Genomic DNA, 13674 nt, shown 5'->3' with positions numbered 1-13674 from the left:
TACTTATGAGCATTGCATAAAAGCTGTAAAGCTATTAAAGCACCCTTCTCTTTTGGTAAATTAAGAGTCACTTTTCTCAGCTATGTTTTATTTGCTCTGGTTGTCAGAGGTGGCTTCTTTATTATTGAAGAAGGGCTTTTTGCCAGCTACTTTTTACTCATGCATTTTTAAACATTTAGTAAGCATCCCTGGGCCAAGTTCTACACAACTCCTAGGAAAACTGAGATTGGTAAATTGTAGCATGATCTGAAGGCTTGGAGTCTGCAGAGGTCTTATCCATATCATGACTCTAAAGCTTTTCAGTAAATCTTCAGAATCGTACATCTTTGGTGAAATGATAATGATATAAACACCTTGTATTTGTATAAGGGTTTGCAGAATATAAAGCTTCTATTCATATGCTTCTCTGCTGGAATCAGTGGTAAAATATCCCTCATATACACAATACACACATAGTAAATATATGAAAATTATACAGTGTAATATTACATGATTATATAATAATTCAATAGAATTATTACCTGAATACAGTTTCTTACTTTATTTCAGAAGGTTTGATTCAAGACCTCTTGGTGATTTTAAATATCATTCTTATTCTAAGCTATGATTGCATATTAATTATTTTTCTATATAAAATACATTGTATTTTCATTTTTTTGGAGTCAAAATTAAAACATTTCAGAAAGGCTTATGCATTATCTATTTAGTAGAAACATTTCAATTCTAATTTGTGAAAACTTTGAATCATGGAAGATGAGAAATTTAAAAGACCTGTTAATAAGCCTTTAACATGTGCAATTGTCCTTGCAAAATTATTTTGAGCTCTGTCTGCTGTCACACACTGAAAGATGCAAGGAAACAATGTGGCTTTGGCTAGAGCTTATCACTTCTCAGAATAACTTTGGGGTATTATCTTTAGTGGTGTTTTAGCTTAGTTGGCCCACTTCAAAATATCCATCACAGAGATACCACAGATTGACTTAAACTTTGATGACTTGCAGTTCCATAATTGTCTAATTTTGGAACTATAAAAGTTTGGAATTCTGTAACTCTCATTTTCAAATTCTATAGTATTCAACAGTAGTTCTCTGTTCTTGAGGGGTAAATGAGAATAGTTCTGATATTTGTAATTAATGATTTTTTAATGCATACTTTTTAAAAATTAAAATCAGGCAATGGTCTGACAATAAAAAGGCTGCTTATGGAATACTGTTATGTTCAACTTTACTTACAGGATGTTAAATCCTTAGAACTAAGGTATCCCCCAGAAAAAGATTAATGGAAACATCGATTGCTTTTCAGACTTGATAGTTGCTGCTTCAAAAGGTGTTTTACACAAACACTAAATTAAAAACAACAACAACAACAAAAACCCTTGAGAACACAATGAATTGCTTTTATTTTGGTATGCATCAACATCTCAGCATTTAGTGGTCCTGAACAGAAAAGTAGAAAACCACAGCAATTTGCCAGGAAGTCAAGCCCGCCAATTTCGGGGATCTGCTATGCACACCAAGTTCTTTCTCGATCCCTGCTGAGGACCATGAGATGCAGCAGCACCAAAACCAAAGTATGCACCGAATCCAAGGTTCTTTTTGTTCCAGTTATCAGATTCCAACCTAGACCCAAATGGATTGTAAGATAACCACATGAGAACCCTGTTTTAAACTTCAATTGTTAAAAGCAAAAGCAATTACAGGAAAAGAAAACAATTAATTCAGAGGGATCGTGCAGTGTGCTTACTGCTTACAAGTGTCTTCTGTGGCCTTTCTCCAAGTTTTACCACCAAGCACTTTGAGAACTGGCAGGTCTGAGTACCCCTGGTGACTTCTTTTCACTTTATCAAAACCTGAGCTAAAAAATGGCATCAGCTGACAATGACAGCAGAGGGTGGCAGGGCTGAGGACCCAATATTCATTCCCAGGCTGGTGGAGAATGAAGAGTAAATGTGGTTCCAAACTAAACGAGGGAAGTCAGACTTTTTCCAACCTTACCTGATGGCTTCTGGCCAAAGCAAGGAAGTATTGGGTGGTGATGGTGCAAAAAAGGGACTTGAGGAGGAAGGAAAAAGCAACACCTCTCTATTAAAGTGGGAAAGAAGATATGGGGAAAGCCCTGAATTCCTCACCAAAGGCCAATTTCAGAGGGTAACAGAGGAGGTTACAATCTATGCTTCAGCTGAGGGTGTTCATGTGAAGTGGAGAAAGGATGATGGCTTGGATGGGGGAGGGCATCATTTAAGACTTAAAAAATGAAACCAGGGGTGCAGCTGGAGCACCCCTGCACACCCAATAGTAGTCCCACAGGCTGCGACCTGAAACCTTGACACCTATTCTAGCAAGCCACCCCAAGCTGGAGGGGTTTCAGGGACAAAGGGGTGGGGGGAGGGAGAGAGGGAGGGAGCCAGCAGGAGGAGAAGGGAAGAAGGCAGAGACCCCAGGCCATGTAATCACCAGCAAGGTGATTGTGTGATGTGTCTTTTCACAGTTGAGTTAGATGTGCCCCACCCATTATGATGGGAATCTATTTAAATATACTTTCTTGATCCCAGAAGTTGAACTATGTGGACAGTGGTTACACTTGACAGGAATGATTTGTTATAGCACAACTTATATATTTCAAATGGACAAAAAATTACTATCATTTACAGTATCTTAAGATAGATTGCCTTTGAATGGGAGCTTCCTTTCCAGTACTTTTGAGGTCTACAAGACATGTCTAGAAAATGTATTACAGTGGAAAATTACTGCTTAAATCGAATTGGTGGGGGGAAGGGGAGGACCTGTGGTTTCTCTTTGATTAATTGCTGTAACACTGTCCTGCAGGCTGCCGAGGGAGTTTCATGTTTCCTTTAGACATCATTAGGTGCCAGAGCTCTTGCAGGACAACTTTGATGGTATATGAATTCTGCCATTTTGCTAGCACTGATATGGCTCTTGGGGTGCATCACTCCATTAGAACTATTAACTCCATTTATATTAATTTTTGTTACAGATCTTACAAAGGGGGGGGGTGCTTCTGGGTATTTAGGTCCAAATTCTATTTTAAGGCTGTATATTTGGTTTTCATAAATTGTTCTTGGAGGCCCAGTTATCATCCCTGTCTATCATGTGAGTGTCATGTCTTCGTCATCTTCTAGACCCCAGCTAACTGTGCCATCTCCTACTACTTTCTGGCCTTCCAGTTCTTTGAATAGTTGAAAATTGCGAGGGACTTTTACTCCTGAGCCCGTGGTGGCTGCTATCTTGTGTCACTGTCTATTGTAATTAATGATTTTTTAAATTTATCTTATTAAAAATTATTCATAATGTTTTGAGTACTTACTTGCACAAACATTTTTAGAAAAAAATTTATAAAAATAGTGTATAACCTTTCTTGGGAATACACTCTACCTGAGCTGTGAGGTTGAGGTCCTTATTGGAATAAAATTAAATAGATACAGAAAGAACTAAGAGAATAAGAAATGCAAAACAAACAAACAAACAAACAAAAAAACCCAGATAAAAATAATAAAAGCTTGAACTTGACATGCTAACTTTAAAATTCAAATGAAAGTAAACACTCCAGAAGAGTTTAGAAAATTTTGAAGAATAAAGCCAGTGGATCACCCTACTTGCTTTACAATGTAAAGCATGTATCCTATGTATCACAATGTAAAGTTAAGGGCAGTGTAACATGGGTGGTTTGAGACTGCAAAATCATTTTAGTGTTTCTGCTAGAAAAGATCATTTTCATCTCAGTTTTCAAGCTAGTTTGTGTCCAGCTCAGTTTAATCCAGCATTTTTTTGTTTTTCAGTGAAACTATTTAATTTATTAACATTTATTTAGTAAACTTAGGCTTCCTTTATTTTGTTTTTTATACCAACTATTCTGCCAAATGCTACAGATAGAAAAATTAGTACTCTCGATGAAGACTGTGAATTTACTGTTTGCAAGGAGCCTCATAAATTACTTGTTCCAAAGGTGGATCCTAATCCACTACACTCCTGTGTAGTCAATCAAAGGGCAACATAACATCCCTGAGGTCCTCCAAAATTAAGGCCCTGAAACTTTATTGAATTTAAGAAGCTTGAAGCAGAGTACAGGGTTCTATACCCAGAGATTTTGACGTTAGAGTCCAGTCTTTGTCACTCTACAGCCCATATGTTTAACCACTGGCCCTTACTGCCTGTTTATTCCATCTCCCCAGGTAAATGTTAAGAAATCTTATTCAGTTCTGTGGTATTTCCTACAAAACTCAGAGCAGAGTCATACCACACAAGAGATGCTAAAATATACATAAAGGAGTAAATATACATGAGGAGTTAAATACGGACAACATTAACAGTTACTGAACTAGCCCCTGTGTCCACTATACAGCCCATAAAAGATACAAGTGATAGCAACTGATGTCAGCACGAAACAAAAGTTCCTGTGTTGCTTAGTATAAATTGTTCTCTTAGAGGAAATTGGGAGAGTAGAAGAACTTCCCTTTCTTTACGCTTTAGGAAATATGTCATTCATTCTCTGTAGAAGGACTGGTTAACTTTTTTCCATTCTGTGAACTAATTATTTCTTACATGTTAAATAGGCAAAGATATTGCTTAGTTAGAGTGAGATTTTGACTCTGCCTGATGATTGTAATGCCAGGCTAATTATTGTTCTGAGGAGCTACCTAATGCCCAATAGAGTGTCCTTCTCTACCTGAGATGACCTGTGGATATGGACATGTGTTTTATTGCAATTATAAAACACACTTTGATGATTATTTTTTGTGTATCATCACAATTAACTGTTCTCAGAATCTGAGGAGCCTAATCTCCTTTATAAGTCTTATATTTCATTTAGTGACAACTGTTCTTGAAGGTGTAATATATACTCTAGTATAATTTTAAAATAACCACAAGTTGTCAGGTTGAGTGGCTGAGAGATTTGTTTAAAGAAATGTGGGCAGGGACGCCTGGGTGACTCAGTGGTTTGGTGCCTCCCTTCGGCCCAGGGCGTGATCCTGGAGTCCCAGGATCGAGTCCCACATCAGGCTCCCTGCATGGAGCCTGCTTCTCTCTCTGCCTTCGTCTCTGCCCCACTCCCCTCTCTCTCTCTCTTTCTGTGTCTCTCATGAATAAATAAATAAAATCTTTTAAGAAAAATGTGGGCAACACTTTTATGATTGGACAAAAAAGGGAGAAAATGAAAATATTGTGTGAAAGATGTTTTAAAAGCTTGAATTATGAAATGGATTATATCTGAGACTTAGAGTCTGCTTAATTTAATTTTTTTTTAAAGATTTTATTTATTTATTTGAGAGAGAGAGAGAGAGAGAGAGGCAGAGACACAGGCAGAGGGCAAAGCAGGCTCCATGCAGGGAGCTCAACATGGGACTGGATCCTGGGTCTCCAGGAAAATGCCCTGGGCTGAAGGTGGCGCTAAACTGCTGAGCCCCCTGGGCTGCCCAAGTCTGCATAATTTTAAAAACAAAATAAGAACAGACTAAATTCTAACTCTTTAAATATTGTCTAAACAGGAGTCACTTAAAGAGATAGTAAAATTAATTTAGTAGTATGCATCCTGTGATCTCAGTAGAGCATTTATAGACTAATTGAATGAAAATGGATATAAATATCTCTTGAATATAAGAAAATTTACTCTAGGCAAAATCTGATTTTAATGTATAATATTATATATATATATAATATATATATAATTTTATATATATATTATATATATATATCAGAATATGAAATTTTCCATAAGGAAAAACAAAGAAAGACTAGAATCTTAGAGAAAGATCTTTTCCTCTTAAATTTTGCTTCATAAAATAGTGATATTTGATATTGACTAAAAAAAAGATTGATCTGGTATTATACCATGGAAATGGAGAAAAAGGCACTATGGGAACATCAGGCCACATCTATGACGTAGTCATAGAGCTTGGAAAGGAAGGGTAGGGCAAGATTGGGTCACTTTAGGTCACCTGCTTTGATTAGTATACCTGGAGCAGACGGAGAGGAGCTAGAAATGTAGCGAGTGTATGTATGTTGTTGGTAGATATGTACATTTTTGTAGGCTTCCTTTATTTTGTTTTTTGTAAAGATTTTATTTTTAAGTAGTCTCCATAGTCAGTGTGGGGCTGGAACTTACATCCCCAAGATCAAGAGTTACATGCTCTACCAACTGAGTCAACCAGGTGACCCTGTTTTGTTTTTCAGTAAATCATTTTCTTATGTGATATTTGAAATTATTAGCCATGCATTCTTTTAATATGTATCACTAATGTTACTGCCTTATTTTGAATCACCAAATGTACTTCTTAGGTTAGTTTTATTTTATCAAAATATTTTATGCAAATAGTAAAGGAAATATAAAGGCTTATATACAGAAAACTGAGCAGTTCCGTTTTTAACCCTTCCTTTACTTGATCAGAGCAACAATTATTTCTCATGGTATTTACCTTTGTAATTTCTAAGTAATAATCATCTTCTAACTCTTGAATCTTCGGTCTTAGTTATATTTACTGACTTATGGTAGGTGAGACTTTTACTTTACAGCTCTACTGCTCTTGCCAGCTTGTCAATATCATCATTTTGGAAAGATTATTTAACAATATATTTTTAAAAACCATTTTCAGTCTTTAAATTCTTACAGCAATATAAATATTCTGTGTGAGCCAAAGTTTGGGAGAATTCTGTATATTGGGATTCAGTAAGAGAGTCGACAGTCACCCATAGAGAGCACTTGCTGGTAAAATGGGCCCTAAAGGCCTGTGTGAGCCACTGCCCCTCTCCCTGCATGGATTTGCTAAGCACACTGCATCAGGGAACCTGGAGCACTTCTCTCCTTGCCAAATTACACAGCTCTCCATGTGTTGTGTTTTTATCTGCATGTTTGAAATCCAATTCTTCTATATAGAAGGAAATTTAGCATTTCAAACTATATATAGACATAGCACTGGGGGATGAATGGCCTAAGTAAGCTTGTGGGAAATGTGAAAATATTTTCTGAAAATACATTTCTTTAAAAAAAAAAATCTCTTCTTTCACATTCCTCAAATATTTACTTATATTGTGCCACAGTACAGGTTTTCTGCACAGATAATGTCTTTGTAATCACTTTGTCATAGAAGTCTTTGCTAGGAATGAAACACTCATCTTCCTTTTGTTATTGGCCTTATTATCTTTCTATCATCTTTATACAGTTTTTATCATTTTATTATTTAAACCAGTTAATTTTTTTTCTTTGTGTTCCTTTTCCTGAGTATATGCTGTAATTCTTTTAGAGGCCATCTTCCATCAAGAGATTACAAATTCATTTGAATTTAAGTGGCTTTCAAATTAATGCTGTTTTCCTTTTGTCTATTACCTTTTATTTCAAGTACTTTTCTGCCTAAGGAAATATTTAGTGGCTACTGTCTGTTTGTAAAACAATTACACATATAATGAAGACCATTGGGAAGATACAGAAAATAAGAAACTCATGCCATCTAGGGAAAACAAGCATTCTCATATATGTTCTTCTGGTCTGACTGTATATATACACAGATTATACATTCTTCCAATGTATACTTCAGGAAGCAGAGTTGAACTAGTGATATCTGCTGTCATGAAACTGCTACACCAGCTAATAAAGGGGATAGTCCACATAATCATATAATTATTTAATTATAATTTTGACAAATGCATATGGTATTAGAGTACAAACCGTTTTTTTTTTTTAAGATTGTATTTATTTATTCATGAGAGAGAGTGAAGCAGAGACATAGGCTGAGGGAGAAGCAGGCTCCTTGTGGGGAGCCAGATGTGGGAGTTGATCTCAGGACCTGGCATCATGACCTGAGCCAAAGGCAGACCCTCAACCACTGAGCCACCCAGATGCCCCAAGAGTACAAACTTTTAAGGAAGGGGAATAGCATTATCAAGTTTGTGAGCAGATTTCATCAATTTAAAAAAAATGGACATAATATGTAATAAAATGCCTCTACACATATACATATATATACACACACACACACACACACACACACACATATATATAAATTTAATCTGTGGCTATAAATTTGTCAAATGTTATTTTTCTTTAGATGATATAGAATTGTGGTCTAGTAGAATTGAACACTAATGTGAAGAATCCTTCTGTTTTTAACTTTAGTATGTAAACTTTTCCATTTGACTTTACTTCAGCTACTACGAAAGTGCCAAATTAGTGACATAAACTGCTTATAATGAATTTGTCTATGATAGTACCATATGATGATTACAATGTTAAGTAGATTGATTTTATAAATACAGAGAAATGCTGTACAAATTCTCGGCTATTTTATTTATAACATAAGTCATAGGTGTCCCACTGGCTAATTTACATATATTACATCATTTAAGCCTCAGAATAACCCAGTGAGAGTGGTGCTAACCTCTTTTACAGATGAAGAAATTAATTCAGAGAAGTTAATTAGCTTGTAGTGAGTTACTGTTGTGATGATAGTATTAAGATGTAAGTCTTGAGCAGCCCAGATGGCTCAGCAGTTTAGTGCTGCCTTTAGCCCAGGGTGTGATCCTGGAGACCCAGGATCAAGTCCCATGTTGGGCTCCCTGTACGGAGCCTGCTTCTCCCTCTGCCTGTATCTCTGCCTCTCTTTCTCTGTGTCTCTCATGAATAAATAAAATCTTTATTAAGAAAAAAAAATGTAAGTCTTGGTTTCAAATAAAATTCATGCTTTTAATTTCCTTGATATTATGCTCTCTCTTCGTAAAGCAGATGAGTAGAAAATATACCCATTTATCAAATGAAAAAATGGGGGCATAGGAAAGACTCAGATTTCAAGTATGGTAGAAAGGACAATGAAGTGGTAGTCAACCTTTTCTTTCTGAACTTCATTTTTCCTGTTTATATATAAAGAAGATTCATCTTTATCAAATTCTATCATAAGTGTACTATGGTTGGTGGTATCACATGGCCAGTGAAATGCATTCAGAGTTTTCTGCCTATACTTGTACTTCAACAAGAGAAGCCGTGCTTTTGTTTTGTATATCGGGCCTTGAAATACATTCAAGTATAACACCAGGGGTTATAATACTGACCTACTTTGGGAATAAAAATTTGGGCTTTCAGCATGGATTCATTGCTTTACTTTTATTCTAGGTGAGGTCATAAATCACTGCTCTATTATGTTTTTCTGTAAAATGAAGTGTCAGGGTCTCTTTTTTTTCTAATATAATAATGTAATGAGAATTAAGTTATGTAAGTGTATATTTATCTTGAAGAATGTTTTTAATAAAACCATGTGTTTGGTTTCTGCAAGTGGTTATGATGAAATTTTTTGTCTAAAGCATTTCAGCTGTAGCAATATTTGAGTCTATGTGTAGATAGTCATGCTTAGTATTTTTGGTAAACTAAAAATTTTATATTATACAGTGAGGAATTTTGAATAGACTAGTAGGAAATTGTGATAGTTTAACATAAACCAGGTTATTATTTATCTATCAGGAAACCTGGAGAATAAAAAAGATTTTATTAATGATTTTAATGTTGATAATATATAAAGCCAGTTTAGATGATCTTTTAAGATCTATGTAATTTTTTGATTTCTCAAGACTTTACTAAGGTTTTTGTCAAATTTCAGGCACCATCCTGGTTTTCTTAGTGTCTAGTTTTATCAAACATAGACTACAGCAAATCTTTAGGTTATAGCAAACATTTTTCGTGATTCTGAAATGGTAAACTATAATTATCTGAACCTGACCTTCTATCTAGTGCTATTTTTACAAGACTGATTTACTTCTACAAATATTCCTTCTAAATAGCTTTTTTTTTTAAATAGCCATACTCATCAATATTCCAGCACATTTTAACTGCTAGTCTCTTCAGAACTCACAAAAGACACATAATTCAGCAAGAAGAACAGTGAGTCATGCCACATCTTGTTTTCATAGGAATAGCAAAGCATAAGCATATGTCAGTGTTTGCTCTGGGGTAGGTTTCCCTAGAAAACAGATCAGTGAGATGCTAAATTGCAATTTTATGTGATAGACAGCTGAAAACAAGGCCATGTGTGAAAGTAGTCGAACTCTTAGATGTTGTGCATGTCAAAACGGGAACAAAAATTATAATGCAAGTTTAATTTCCTTATGTGATTCTCAACGTTAATTGAGGTATGCAGCTCACCCACAGCCTTGGGTGTGGCCCATGAACATAGCTGCTAACTCTGATGTATAATTTTTATATTTTATTGCCATATATGACTGGGTTTTTGGATTGTAACCACTGATGAAAATGAGAGAGGAAATGTGTTGGCTATACCATGACATACATGTTTTTGGCTTTGACTGTGTCATAACTTTTTTTTGTTTATAGAACTTCAGTACTTGGCAATACTTTTGGAGAAAGTTTTAATATGCTGGATTTCTTCTTGGGATTGGGAACAGAGCTTGTTCTCTGGACAGCCTGTGATATAGTTTCTTATCTACATAGACTTCCTTGCCAGTGACTGTGATGGTTTCAGAGGCATCCAAGGGCCACACTTATCCCCCAGATGTTACCTCTGAGGGCAAGTACACAATACCATGGTGAGCCTACCTGTTGCCTTTGTACCTTGGGTTCAGTAAAATGCCTGAGGGTAATTTAGAAGAAGAGAGTCATTGACTTTCCCTTGGTAATTTGATGACTTTCTCCTTCATTTAACTTTTCAGAAGCAAATGTAGCCCACCTAGCCTAGGATTGTTGCTAGTTGAAAGAACTGTTTGTTTATTTTTTTAAAATATTTTATTTATTTATTCATGAGAGACACACACACAGAGAGAGAGGCAGAGACATAGAGAGAGAAGCAAACTCCATTCAGGGAGCCTGATGTGGGACTGGATCCTGGGACTCCAGGGCTACACCCTGGGCCAAAGGCAGATGCTTAACCACTGAGCCAAAGAAGTGTTTAGAAGAAAAGAAGACTTTAGTTTCACTCTGGGGACTTAGGGATGAATGATTTGGAATGGGGTTATCTATCCCATTTCCCATTATCCCTAGTACATCCTCATTCTTATGGTAGCCAAGAAGTGACATTTTCTGAAATTAGACTGGTGAGGTGGCTTTCAGAAAACAATATTGTGTGTAATGTTAAATTCTTCTCTCATAAAAGCCTGGAGCCTGGAAGAAGATGATAGTTGTCATTTATGTTCAGTTTTCATGTCATAAGAGATATTAAATACCATAACTGACACTATAATAGTGTCCATGTGGCAAGTATTGCTCTAAGCACCTTACAGGCATTGTTTCATTGAGTTTTCATAATTACCCTTGATAAGAGAGATAAATATTGTTACTGTTCTTATTTTACAAGTGAGGAAATAGAGAGCTTAAGTAACATACGCTTACTTTGTAATTTAATGTGTTTAGCCTAGCTTTTAACTTACTAGTAAGTTAAACAACTAGTAAATGGAGGAACTAGGATTAGAATCTAGGCGATCTGCTCTTAACTCTGGGAGGTACTGGACATTCTAAAGACTACACTACTTATCAAAGTGACCACACTGTCTTAGATGAATTTTATTTTATTTATTTTATTTTATTTTTTTATTTCTTTATGATAGTCACACACACACAGAGAGAGAGAGAGAGAGGCAGAGACATAGGCAGAGGGAGAAGCAGGCTCCATGCACTGGGAGCCTGACGTGCGATTCGATCCCGGGTCTCCAGGATCGTGCCCTGGGCCAAAGGCAGGAGCCAAACCACTGCGCCACCCAGGGATCCCTTAGATGAATTTTAAAGTCTTACGAATGGCTTGCTTGTCTTTGAGGCCAGTGTTGGTGTTGGATTTATTTGCCAGTCTTTTCTGAGTCTCTTCCACCTTGTCATAGGTAATAATACATTCCCTAGGAGAAATAAAAGAATTAGCTAATATAGCCAGTCGATTTGGCCTTCTCCTAGGAAAGAACCCTGAAACAATGATACAGCTCCTGTGTGAACATCACCAAACAGCCCATTCCAGTTAGACAGCTCTAATCAAGTAAAAGTACTTTTAATTAGAATCTCACTGTTGGTGTTCAGTTAGAACATTTTAGAAAAGCAGCCCAAAGAGTTAAATATCAGAATAGTTATGGAAGAAAAGAATCATTGTTATCTTAAAAGGAATCAGAACTGTGATGCCAAAGCTATATAAGTAGTTTTCCATTTACTGTAAATAGTTTTGCATTTTTTAAAGATCACAATATTGAGTACATTGTGTGTTTTTCTATTGACTGATTTCTGATCCTTTATGAGGTCCCAGGTCCTTCTGTGAATCTAATAAAAAGAGGAAGTAAATATAGGAATCACCAATTCCTGTTCTTTAGAGATCTTTCAGGAGGTGGTTAGCACTAACATAAGAGAGATATCAGATGAGACAATGTGTTTTTCTTTCACTAAAGAGCCTAATATATTTCAAATTATTTGTCTTATGACTTAAGTATTAGTGTTTGGCTTTTCTAAGTTTTCACACATTTTCAAATAGGGAAAATATCCACCATCTAGTTCAATTTATAGTAAGTACTTGCTAGAGGATGTCATTGTTGGAAAGTTACATATAGTAACCTATGGTTAGCATTTCTGTTCTTCTCAGTGATTATAAATTTGTCAAAAGCAAATTTAGTGAGATTGAGCTCTACAGACATACCCTAGCCAAAGCCTGTGTTAATTATTGTTATTGTATGTCTGTTCATTTTGTTCCTTTGAGGATATAATTGGATGCAGTGTTTTTCAAAAGTTAAAACTAGTTTAATATTGTTTCATGAATGGGCTGTTTCAGTTACGTGAACCACTATTTGTGTGATAGCCAGTGTGTTTATTATATCACCTGCCAACCTTCCAGACCTTTCTGTGCTCTCTGCCTTTGAGTAAAGATTAGTGTTTCTCAAACTGAAGTTTATTATGCATTTAGTTTTTTGAGTCAGGACCAGCATTTCCCCTCCCTCCTTTTTTAAAATGAAACAGACTAGAACAGAATATATTTTAACAAATTGCACATGAAAATATATGTTTCATTGGTTCATATTTGTACTAGGTAGGTCATGATATAAAATATATTTCTGACTGTGTATTGTGATTAAATGGTTTACAGTGGTGGTCTACACCACTTCTACTCACTTGGCAGTCCCTTGGCAGTGCCAGTTTTAACTATTTGCTCCTGGTCTACAACAAGGTAAGTGCTGAAGTTGAGAATAAGCATTTAGAAATTTTTGAAGCAATTTGACATTTGATCAGTGGATTTGTCCCATGGAAAGCTGTAGACCAATTTGGGTATTGCTGAACTTACATTATGAGTCAACTGTGTTGTGAGTTGTGTGCTGTTATGAAGCAGTATTCAAGGGTCATGTTCTAATATATTAGATTCAAACAGTGGTGGATGGAATTCTCTCAGGACAATAAGCTTACCTTTTGGTAAAATAGGTAAAATGTGTTGTTAATTTGCTACAGTTTTGGATTTTCTTCCTTCCATATCAGAGGTATTAGGATAGAGAATATAATTTATAAGATTTTATATCATCCCTTTGTTAAAAGTAATGCTTTAACATTGGGAATTCTAATGTAGCCTAAATTTCACAACAAAGTCCATTATATTATTAATGAGAAATAGAAGCAATACTGTTTTACCTTACAACAAAATTCAGTATCTATAAACAAAACTAAAGTTTCTTAATAAAGGAAAAATTGAATGCATTTCAGCCCTTTCTATGT

The 13674-nt window shown here is 35.6% G+C and overlaps 1 protein-coding gene and 1 pseudogene across 24 annotated transcripts in view; one reads left to right on the top strand and one right to left on the bottom strand.

The window, feature by feature from the left end:
• Positions 1-13674, top strand: part of PDLIM5 (PDZ and LIM domain 5) — a 212063-nt gene that overhangs the window by 98855 nt on the left and 99534 nt on the right. The gene's annotated exons all lie outside the window — the stretch shown is intronic.
• LOC112932634 (ubiquitin-conjugating enzyme E2 variant 1 pseudogene) lies at positions 2800-3121 on the bottom strand (annotated as a pseudogene).

The sequence above is a fragment of the Vulpes vulpes genome, chromosome 4 (genome assembly GCF_048418805.1).
Source record: "Vulpes vulpes isolate BD-2025 chromosome 4, VulVul3, whole genome shotgun sequence".
Taxonomy (NCBI): domain Eukaryota; kingdom Metazoa; phylum Chordata; class Mammalia; order Carnivora; family Canidae; genus Vulpes; species Vulpes vulpes.
This window is presented reverse-complemented; position numbering and strand designations above follow the sequence as displayed.